Below are 12553 nucleotides of genomic sequence, written 5' to 3'. Positions count from 1 at the left end.
GCGCGGCCATCCAGAGAACCAGATGCCCTCACCACCAGGATAGTCAGAATATCAACGCCCTGGCACGGCCTGCCCTCCTCACGTTGCTCACTTGCAGATCCACGTTTCATGCAGGTGTTTCTGACTGGTGGAGCCAAGGTCTCACACCTACACCCCACTGCAGAAGAGTTTCCGCTTTCTGGCAAGACTCATAATGTGTGGAAATGATGAAATATAGGAAAGGTGCTCAAATGTGGTGAGGGAAAAATTGATAGTGGGAAAAACGTCCACTACAAAGCCTCCGTTCAGTTCGTGCACTCTCTAGGTGGCCACAGTTTCAGCTGTCACACTCAGTCCCATCATTCATTAATGTGACCTTCCTGGACCCTGACGTTACTGTGAATCTGCTAACCTCTAACCTGAGTCTGCTCATCTCCAATGCAAATTAGTAATTCCAATGCAATGTGTTAAGTGCTTTATGGAAGAATGGATAAAGAACTTTGGGAGCTCCAAGGAGGAAGCAGTTGCCTTAAGACAGATGGACCAGAGGATTTGAGTTGTATGATTTTGAACTGATCCTTATGAATCAACAGAGAAAGAATATTCCATGCAGAAAGCAGTTATACAAATATGTAAAGTTGCAGAAAAACTTGGCACATGTGGGGATAATGGATAGTTGGGTGTGACTGAGGCCCAGGGAGTAATGGAGAACAAAAGGGTATGAAGAGGGAAAGGTAGTTAGGGGCAGACCATGAAGGGTAGAATAAACTATGATGAGGAACTTAGAGTTTATCCTATAGGCAATGGGGAGCCATTGAAGTTGTTTAATTAAGGAATTGACAGTAGGTCATTTTTAGAAAGATAATTCTGGCAGTGAGATTAGAAGAGAAAAAACAGGCATCAGAACTTCCAGTTAGGAAGTTATTATAGAAATCTAATGAAGAAATGGAGGCGATGTGAACAAAAGCAGTGGCAGTAAGTATTATGAGGAAGGAGTTGATTCTGAGTGGATGTGACTGGTAGATAGAAAGAGACAACTCAAAACTGTTAGGATTGTTCAGACTTGCACAATTGGCAAGAAGCTTTTGACATTCACTAAATTAGGAAATTTAGGAAGCTGGGAAACATAAGAAGAGGTTTTAGGAAAAGATAATGATTTTGATGTATACCTAATTTCAGATGCCTGTGGGACATATAGATAAGATGTCTAGGAAGAAATTTGACACAATAGTCCGGTGCTTGGAGACGAGCTGAGCTGGAGACATAGATTTGGGGCCACCACAGGGATGACTTCAGCCCTGGGCTTGAGTAAAGATTTCTCAGGAAGAGTCTGAAGAAGAGAAGAGGGCTGAAGACACCTCACTGGTCAAGTGCAGTGTGAAGGGTACTGGAAGGCACGTTGGGCCTTAGGAGTCCTGTGCCTCACTACCAAAATGGACCCCAGGTCAAAGTTTTTCATTTTACATGGTACCGAAACAATGATGAGGGGAGGTCAAGGGCTGCCCGGTGAATGTGTGACTGTGACTAGAACAGAAGTCTCACCCTCTGTGGACCACTATTTCCTTCCCTTGATGCAAGTGGAACAAAGCAGCCAACTACCAAATGTCTGACTTGCTCAGAGTCCCAATTCTAAAAGGTATTGTCCTGCTAAGATGGCCATGGCTTGTAACATGCAGCTCTTTCCCAACTAGGGAAGACTGATTAGAACAAGGGCTATAAATATTTGGGCCAGCCTTCAGCGTATGACCTTTAAAGCCTTGCATAAAAGACAGTTGTTGTGTAGGAGAAGACTGGGCAGCTGAAATTTGGAGGAAAGCCTGGGTGGAGAACAATGGCCAGGAGCAAACTGAAGTTTTGAAGCCCCAGAAACTACAGGCAAACAGAAGAACTGGTTAGTGAAGAAGATGGAGCAGATATCAGAGAGCAGAGGTGCCACAAGCAAGACACATGTGGTCATAGGAGAGAAAGAGCCTTGGGTCTCCATGCGATGCTGCTATATCCCCCCCAACACTCAACAACTCAAATACAGACCAGTAGAAGAGCCTGGAGAGAGCTCAATTTGCTTAAATTATGCTTACATGTGTTCAGTGTAACCCCACTACAACTTTTCATGGTGCCAGTTCTTGCGGTAGAATCTTTTCTCTAGTTAACACAAAGATAAATGTAAAGGATGGCCTCTCTAAAGGAACCCAAATTCTAAATTAATGAAGTCTGAATTAATGAGGTTTTACAAACATATCACAGGCACTGGGTTAAACTCTGTAAATAGCAAGTTGCACTTTCATTAATTGGGGTCAAGGTCTGGTCTATACTTCTCATGTCAAATGCAATCAGTTACGTGAAATAAGATCTTCTTTTATCATAAGCCTGTACTGCTTATAAGTCAGAAGCAGTGTGCTTGAGTTTCCCAGGAATGTTTGAAATGCAAAGTCTTACTTTTCCTGGTAAGAACCAGTCTCAGTGACCTTTTCCTGGAATTATAGTTCCCACTAAGGGATGGCAACCTTCTTGGGCTAGCAAGTAATTATCTTTCTTAAGAGAGGATACATAAACAGCTCTCTGAGAAATGATTTGCATCAGTTAGTGCCAATTTATGGATATTAATCCAAAATCAAAGACTGAAACACTGAAGAAATTCTACCAAAATGTTGGGGATGGAGGTATAGGAGTAACAACTCCCTAGGAAGCTAACTATTAAATCAGACTTGGGCAATATGTGCCTATTGTGTTTAGAGGGGACATGACATGATGTATAGCACATCTGACTCTACAAGAATATTTAAGAACTATGTGTATGACCTCCTGGATATGTTCAGGGGCACACTTTAAGACCACCTGGCTAAACCTGGAATATAAATGTGTCATCATGATTTCCCTGACATACACTTGCCATGGATGGATCTTTTAAAAAGTCCTTTCTGGTAAGAAAATAGTCACACACAGACATACAGACTCTATTTAAAAGCATCATGAGGTGATGGATCTGTTCAGAAGTTCGATTGTGGTGACGGTATCACAGGTGTACGCTTATGTCCAAACTCATCAAGATGTGTACGTTAAACGTGTGCAATTCTTATTATATCAATTATACTTCAATAAAGTATATACACACATGTATAGATACATATATATAATGCTGAGCAAACAAAAGAAAGTTGTAGAATGATATGCACAGTGTATGACCATTTCTATAAAATTTTAGGACACGAAAGCCAATTCTATATATTTTTATGACCATATATATAGTAAAAGTTTTTTTAAATGTGTGGGAATGATAAACAACAAATCAAGGTGTTGGTTACTTCTAAGAAAGGAAGGAGAAACATGAGATTGGGGAGGGGTACCTAGCAGATTTTAACTATATATGTAACATTTTCTTTAAAATAAATTCTACTGCAGACAAAGAAAAAAAAAGTGTCTGTTTGTCTATGCATGCATTTCACACACACATAACGGCCCATAGATATTCTTCAATAGTTAAGACATATCATGTCAGAACTGAAAACTTAAAACCTGTGTGCAGGCAGAAACAGAATACCCTATATTTACATCCCACCTGGCACTTTTCAAAGTATTTTCATAATCTTAGATATTTGAAAATCATGAGTAAAGTCGGTAGGTTCTGCAGGTGTCATTATCCAATTTGACAGATGAAATACAATGATGTAAAATGGAAGGACGGACACGTAGAACTGAATTTCTCTTGATTCACAGCAGTCTTTACTTGATTGCCAATAATCACAAACCTCCTTCTGCCCACACACAGGCTTCAACATTCGTGTGCTTCCAGAGTGTAAAGCAGGCCCGTCTCATTCTGAACTCCAGTAAAAGGATTTCTCCAAACAGTGATTATAATGCTGGGCGACAAACCCCTGACCAGAAACCAGAGTTGACTCTTTTCCAGTGCAACTGCAAGAACTTAAGTATTTTGAAAGTAGTCTCTTAAAAAGCAAGCGTGTGTTGTGAAAGGGATGTTGCAAATGGACATCAGGTGAACTGTATCTAAGTGGAATGAGACTGAGACCTTTCCTATATTTGGAGAACATGTATTAACTGAGCACCCACTGTATATCCCACAGCACTGAGCTAGCTATCACAATGAGGGACTAGATCTCATAGTGAGGGAGTGTGAGGAAGACATCCAAAGTGAAGTAAGCCATGAGCCTTGCCCTAGGGGGTACTCGCATTAAAGGAAAGAGAGTCCATAAACAACTGGGAAACAGTAGCAATTGCCAGATGGAGACAATGTGGGACCTCTGGGGCACTGAGGAAGGAGTGGGACAGGGTCTGCACTGAGTGCACAAGAAGAAGGTAAAGGGAGGGAACGGCTGGGAAGAAGGTGCCAGGGCAGGATCTCAGAGCTGAGCCAAGACACACATGGGGCAGTTGCAAGAGTGAAGGTCAGGGTGTTTCCTCAAAGTCAGACTTGGGGTCCTCTGCCAAGTAAGTAAAAACAAGAGCCCCACTGTCAACAGAGACCAAAGCCACGGACCTGGGCCTCAAAAGAAGTGCTCTTTAGAGAAGAAGAATGATGTACCCAACCTTTGCCAACAATGATGGGAAGGGCACTCTGAGTCCCCTGAGCTGAGTTGACCCACCCAACTGAAAAGACATTATGACTTTTTTTGCAGCTGATCTTCCAAATTTCCTACCACTCTAGAGCCCCCAGCTGCTAGACTGCGATGAACAAGGAGTGGAAGAATCAGAGGAAAGCCTGGGCAGAGAACAAAGGACATGCACTGTGCTGGGATAGATCACTATTATGCAAAGCCAGGTGGAATAGGTGAAGAAAAAGAAAAGTGTGGTCCAGAAACAGGAGCATCAGCATCACCAGGGAAATTGTTAGAAATGCAAATTCTCAGGCCCCTCTCAGGCTGACTAAATCAGAAACGCTAGAGATGAAGCCAGCAATCTGTGTTTTAAGGAGCCCTCCCGGTGGTTCTGATCCACTCTAAAGTTTGAGATCCTGTGCCCTAGACCAGCCTACACTGAAGGATGTCAATTCTCTGGGCTGGGAAAGAATTGGCATAGGCTAGCACAGGGAAGAATTGGTGCTCTGTGGCCTTAATTTGCCAGCATGGGATGATAGTCAAAAGACCCAGGGCTGCCCCACTCTGTACTCAGAATAGTCCAAGGGCACCTTAGGAACTAATAGGCTATCCACCAGAAGATGCTAGGTTTCAAGTTTTACATAGATTTGCGGAAGCATCCTTAAGGGACCCCTTCTGGGATCAACTCCAGAGGTCCTCTAACTCTGAGGGTGATTAGAAAAAAAAAATCTGTTCACTGATTCCTCTTCCATATTACTCCGCCAATCTGTAGCCCTGGATTAATCCAACCAGTGAGTTTTGCAACCTCTTTACCCAAGCTGATTCTGTCTTGCTCATGAAAACCATGAAACAAGAAGACTTGAGTGGAAGACATACACATTCTTCCTCACTTCAGTTGTCTCAAATGTCATTCATTCAACAAGCACGTTTCAAGTGCTTAGAATGTTCCCAGCAATTAATGATCCCTTTTTCCCATCTCTAGTAGGTTCTATATAAAATTCACCATATCGACAAAATTTATTTATCCCATAGTTCTTTGAAGGGACTGAAATTCATTCACCAATCTTTGATGGCAGTGTTTGCCTATGATTTTTTAAATTTATTTCACAGAAGGGGAGCTTGGCAAGCATATAGCACTTTTGTATCTCTCCTTCTGAGCTGTCTTCATCCAGATAGGGTATTTTTTCTCACATTCATACTTAGAGCTAAGGGAAATCTGCCAACCCACTAAGGTTTATAAGCTTTTAGAGATAACATTCAAGAAGGTGGTCAGACAGACAACTCATTAGAATTAAATATGATAGGTGCTGTAAGAGAGGTGTGCCCCATATGCACTTGGAGCTTCGAGAAGAGAGGAACCCTTTAGGGCTATGAGGTTTTGCCTCCTTTTATTTTAATTTCATAGGGAAGGAGCATCTAAACCACTCTGGAGCTTTCTTGATTCCCCTGAAGCCCTCAAACATGCTGTTGACCCTCATTCTTGGCAGAAGACTCTGCCAACTCCTTCACAGCAGTTAGCAGGGCCATCAGACGTGAGTTTTCTCCTCCCCCATGTCTCCCCACATCTCCATCACCCTTTGCTCTTTCTCCACTTTTGTTAATGCCACACCTTCCCATGTCCTCTGCAACTTTGCCCCATCAGTTCTCCAGTCTCACTCTCACCTATTGCATCATGCCTGACTCTGCCCCCTGAACCCATAAAGGTATTTGTACTTCCTGTGTCCTCATACATCCTCCCATCCTACTGATTTCCCAGGAAATTACTACTGTATTTCTCTCCCTTCCTTCACTGTCAAACTTCTTCGAGTATAATCTTCTTTGCTATTTTTTCTCATTCTCTTGTCAGGCCCTCATAAAAATAATAGTTAACACATTTCTATCTGCCGGGCATTGTTCTAGGTGCTTACCTATTACATAATAACTCATTTTAAAACTCTCACAATAATATTGTCAGGTAAACGCTGTCATTAGCATCCTCGTTTTTCAGTAGAGGAAACTGAGCACAGAGTGGTGAAGGCAATAACCCAAGATCACAGAGCTGGTCCGTAGTAGAGCTGGGGTTCTGAAGCAAGCACTCTCGCTCTAGAGTCTGTACTCTTGATCATTAGAACAGCTGCAGAGGACATATTTAGGAAGACTGCCCGATCCATGCTCCTTTCTTTGAAACTGTCAACCTGCCCAAGCTAATTGAACCTGGAGTGGCCACATGCAGTAATACATTGAGCTCAGCCAATCAGTTTCTCCCTGTGAAAAACAGAGTGAGTGGCATGGGTTCCGGACTTTCCAGTACCAATCCCCATGTATCCTGTTCTTGGATATCCACTAGACTGTCTGTAATATCCTTAAAATAACCACCAGCCCTTCTTAACTGAGTGGCTTCAGTCCCTGTATTTCAATAATGCCTGTGTAGAGCCAGCACTGATGGCCTAGCAGTTAAAGTTCAGCATGCCCCCAGTTGTGGAATCACACCACTCATTTGTCAGTAGCCAAGCTGTGGCAGTGGATCACAAAGAAGAACTAGAAGGACTTACAACTAGAACACACAACTATGTACTGGGGCTTTGGGGAGGCGGGGAAGGAAAAAGAGGAAGATTGGCAATAGATGTTAGCTCAGGGTGAATCTTTCCCAGCCAAAAAAAAAAAAAAGGACATTGCATAACTCAAAAATAATAATAATAATAATAATAATAATGTCTGTTTAAATCACATCCTCACAACACGCCAGAAGCTGATCTTTTAAAGATTGTTGATCATCTCTTCCTAAAAATCGATTCCAGTGGCCTCTTTGTCCTGTTCTAACTTTTGCGGCATTCCACACTGGTGACCTGCCCCACCCCCTCCTGTGTTTCTCTCCTCTCTGCCTGTGTGTGGTCCCTCACTGCCTGAGATTCCTTCACTACTGTCTTCATTAGGCTGGCTACTTCTCATCTTTTATGACCTGGCTCAGGCATTCTCTTCCAGGAAAACTTCCATGATTCCTTAAGGCTAGAAATGCCACTCCTGTGTGCTCCCACAGCTCCCTCTGCAAGAGTATGTCATTGCACTTCCGGTACAAAACAGATACAATTGGATGTTACAGACTCCTGAGCAAAAATAGAATGGAATGGATAGTACGATCCCTTTTATGTAAAATCCTATACATGCATGTGAAAAACACAAGCAAGTCATGTCACTCACTTGTCTTACTCCTCCAATGAATCTCCAACTGTACTTAACAACAAAACACAAAGGCCAGACCTGGCCTATAAGACCCTTCTGAACAGGAAACACTCCCCTCTTCAACCTCACCTCTATTTCTGTCTGCCTCACTCACTCCAACCACACTGAACTGTGTCCCTTTTCTTGAAAACTCCTAGTTTGTTCCCACCATTTGTGGCCCCAGCTGGGTTTGCCTGGAATGCTCTGCCCCCAGATCTTTGTCCCACTGGCTTCACCTTGTCATTGAAGATTCAGCTCAAGACCTCAACAACCCAGTTCACAATGACCCACACCCTGTCGCTCTCTTTCACATCACTCTGATTTTCTTCAGGAACTTATCACTACTTGAAAGCAACTTCTCCATTTTTTCGGTCTGTCCTTTGTCTGTTACCTGAAGTTAGCCAAACTGCAGGGTTTAGGACACAGTCTTCTAGAGGCTAAATCTGCCCAGGACTTCTGACACCAGCTGCAAATTCAGAGTTTCTCCAAACCGCCCTCAGGTTTGATAATTTGCTGGAAAGACACGCAGAACTCATTGAAAGCTATAATACTCAGGGTCACATTTATTATGGGGAAAGGATACAAATTAGAACCAGCAAAGGAAGAGATGCATAGGGTGGAGTTTGGGCAGGGTCCAGAGGTGGAGCTTCTGGCTGTCCTCTCTCTATGGAGCCAGGTACAGTGTTGCCTCCTCCCAGCCTTGATGTGTGACATTACACAAAGAGAATTGCCAACCAGGAAAGCTTATGTGAGCCTCAGCGTCCAGAGCTCTTATTGGCTCTTCATTATGTGGGAATGATCGATTGAATTATTGCCCACATCGCTGAAATCAAACTACAGCTCCTCCCTTCACCAGGGGTGGGGCTGACATCTTGCAGCCCCAGAGGCCCACCATGAGCCACCTCAACTGCATAGACTATCAGTTGGGGTCTGAGGGGTTTACCATGAATAACAGACATTCCTATTACTTAGGAAATTCCACGGGGTTAGAGGTTAGATTACCTTCCAGGAGCAGACAAAGGCCAAACCTCTTACTGGACAAGGCCAAATTCCTTACTACACATCTCTCATCTCTCTACTCTCCTACTAGAACATAAACTTCAGGGTTCTAGAGAGTAGACTCTCTGTCTGGTTCTCCACTGTGGCCCCAGCAATACAGACAAGTGGCATACAAACATGTGTGTTATCTATATATTTAACATTGTTATGTTTTGCTTCCCCCATTTCAGGTAAATATCGAGTTAATATTTCATTTAAAAACTAAATAAATTCCTTTAAACTCTCATTCCATCAATCATGATCAATTCATCCATCCTTCCCCAGATGACTCCCTTCAAAAGTCCTAGAAGTAGGTTCTTCTTACTGAGGTCAAAACAATCAGGGACTATTGTCCCACCCAAGAAAGAGACAAATGAAAATGGAAGGTTTGGTCAATCTGCCAAAGGCCCAGTCCTAGAGCTATAACTGCTGTCACCACCACTCAATACCTTTGCCCCAGAAAGCGGTCCACGAATCCTTTCTTAGGTTCTTCACACTGCAGGAAACACCCTGTACTCAACTCCCTGCTCACCACAGAAAGTGCTGGAGTAACTGGACCCGCAGCTACTCTCAGGCTGGCTGTAGGAGATCTGGTTAGATGGGAGATGATGAGTTGAGCTTGGCTGCATGTGCATCACACTTCACGCTAAGCAGGCCTGGGTTCCAATGTTAAAGCTCTTTGGCGGCGTGATATTTTCAGTGTACACCCACCCACTGCCTTTCCCCAACATGTGGTCATGGTCCAGGGAGTAGGGGCTGTGGGAGGTTCCAGCCCTCCCTGAACGCCTTCTGCAGGTCTGGCCAAGATGTCTCCTTTCCTTCTCCTTTTCGTGCCAACTGGGTTTCCACCAATCTACTGGACGTGTACTAGTGACCTTCGACCTCAACAGAAGAAGTGCCGCTCCCCTTCTTTGAAAAGGTTCTTTGACTTCTTTGTAAATCAATGGAGGCAAAAAGATATTGAGGAAGTTCACCATCTAATTTCACCCACCCCAGTGTCTAAGCTTTAGGCCTTTGGCAACCAAAACATATTCTATTATACTTTCCTCCTAGAACAATGGGCAGACGGATACTCCCCTTACATCTGCTATCTAAGAGGAGGCGTGCAAGTGGTTCTTCTCCAAAGAGATCTGTTCCTAGGTGATTTGAAACAGAAACTGCTAGCAATTTTTAAATAAGGAAAGGCACCAAAAATATGCACATGTGTATGCATACATACACGGTTACAATAATACTAGCATAGGCTATTTCCGGGTGATGGGATGTCAAACGGTGCTTATTTCTTACTTATACTTACAATGAATCTTTAGCACTTTATAATCGAAAAAAAGTTTTTTGATATTAAGAAAAAACTGCAAGGCTATTGGGGTGGGAAGATGGTTGAATGGTCAGAAGCCTCGGTTCATGGCCCTCAGCATCCTTGTGTGGCTGAGCTCCACTCTTGTTTTATTTATGGATTGATTCCTTTTTATTCCCATTCTGCACTCATTCTCCCCCACCGGAAACTGCTCTAACATATTCACATATATCTTTATATCCTGGGTATACATGTAAAAGGACATAGTGCTATTTTGTGTCAGTGCATATTTTTTACTTACATAAATGTTTTTACATGTTTATTTCCCCTAACAGACTCTAACTCCTCCCCCAGGAGATGACAGTTTATTTGTATTTGTAGATCTGTAGTAAAGTATGGAGTTTGGCATAGAGGAGCAGCACAATAAACATTTCTTGAGCTGATGTGAAATTTTACTACCATTTTTTCTTAAAATCTTGCCTTTCCTAAGCTTCAAGGATACTTCCTTCTCCTGGTTTCCCTCCTGTCTCTCAGGATCCCCTACATGCTCCTCCCTCCCTCTCATCCCCAGTGACAGGCAGTGCCCAAGGTTTAGTCCTTGTCTCTCTTCTACTCTCCCTCTACCTGACCCACCACAATCAGTCTCACCCATGCCCAGGCTTTCACTGTCAGTTTGGTGTAGATGTCTTCCAAACCTATATCTCTAGCCTTCACTTCTTTGCCAAGCTATACAGCTACCTCCTCATCTAATAGCTAGAAGTCCCACAGGCATCTCACACTGAATGTGAAATCATTACCTTACTCACCCCCCACCAGAGCCTCTACTTTCTCCTTTGTCGTCTCTAGCAGGGTTAGCTATTAGCATTCTTCCAGTCCCTCCATCTCATCTTTAATGAAATCCTCCCTTCTCCTTCACTCTGTATATGGGATGACTCACTAGATTCTTTCATTGCTACCCCATGTGTAACACTACTAATTCATTTCTACCTAATGTATAACACTACTAATTCACAGCCAGGGGCTTTTCTTGGTGCTGAGAATGTAGAATGTAGGGGTGAGCAAGACAAATAAGTTTCCTATTCTCTGGGGACAGACAGTAGACAAATAAGCATCGTGTTGCATAGTGTGATCAATACTAAGACAGAAGTGAGCAGGGTGATGTGGATAATTAGGGGCGTGAGGGTGGACAGGAAATGCATTTCTATAGGATGAGAAGAGAATGTCTCATAGAAACACCCAGAGGAAGAACAAATATTCCAGGTTCAAGGATCAGCAGATGCCAAAGCTATAGGGAGAGAATTTATGGAGGAGGAAACGATCATAACTAGATTAAGGTGAGGGGTGGCCAGAGGCCAGATTATGAAGGGCCTTGGAGGCCATTCAAGGCTTTGGATTTTACTCTAAGTGTGATGGAAAATCAAATAGCAGCATTTAAACAGAGCAGTGATCTGATCTGATTTATGCTTTCAAAAGTTCACTTTCACTGATGCATGAAATGAATTATGGGGAGGAGGGGGCAAGAGAGGGAGCAGGGAGGCAAGTTCAAAGCTTTTGTACCAGACCAGGTAAGAGGTAGTGACAGCATGAACTGCCGGGATGGCAGTGATCGTGGTGAGAAATGGATCAATTTGAGATATATGTTGTAGGTGAACCTAATAGAGCTTGCTGATGGATTAGATATGGAAATGAAGGAAAAGGAGGAATCAAGGATGACTCAGGGTTTCTGATGTAAGCAACTAGGTAGATGATAATGCCATTTCATGAGCTGGGGACATTAGAAGGAGGAACAGGGTCAGCTGGCAATGGGTACAGCAGGGAATTAAGAATTTTGTTTTGGACGTGCTAAATTTAAGGCGTCAATGACACATCTTTGTGGAGATGGCAACTTGACAGTTGGATATAACAACCTGGAGCTCCATGGAGAGAGCTCTGGGATGGAGATCCATTCAGAAGACATCACTGTAGAGGTGGAATTTATGCCATTGTAGGGCACAGATGAAGAGAAAAGAACAGATAAGATGGGAAGAGAAAGGAAGACAAAGGAAGGGGAGAGAAGGGAAGGGACGGGGAAAAGATGACTCAGCAAAATTGCATGAGAAGCAGAGGCCAGTGATATAGAAAACATCCAGGAGAGCATGTTGTTATAAAACTAAGAAAGAAGAAGTTTCGTGAAGGAGGAAGGGGTCAAATGTGCCAAATATTATTAAAAGATCAAGGTAAGACCAGAAAACCACCCACTGGGTTTAGGGCAATAGAGATTGAAGACTGATTTTGGCAAAGCAGTGCTGTGAGCCAGGTTGGAGCAAACTGAATAGCAATTTGTAGGTGAAGAAATGGAAGCAGTGTGCATAGACAATACTTTGGAGAAGTTTTCCTATAAATGACGCTGTAGATAGAGAGGAATGTAGCATCAGTTGAAGCTTTTGTGAAGATGGGGGAAAACAGAACACATTTGGATGTTGGTAGGAATGAATCTTAAAAGAGGAAGAGA

The sequence above is a fragment of the Equus asinus genome, chromosome 22 (assembly GCF_041296235.1).
Source record: "Equus asinus isolate D_3611 breed Donkey chromosome 22, EquAss-T2T_v2, whole genome shotgun sequence".
Lineage (NCBI taxonomy): Eukaryota > Metazoa > Chordata > Mammalia > Perissodactyla > Equidae > Equus > Equus asinus.
The sequence above is the reverse complement of the archived record's forward strand: the minus strand, read 5'-3'. Positions refer to the sequence as shown.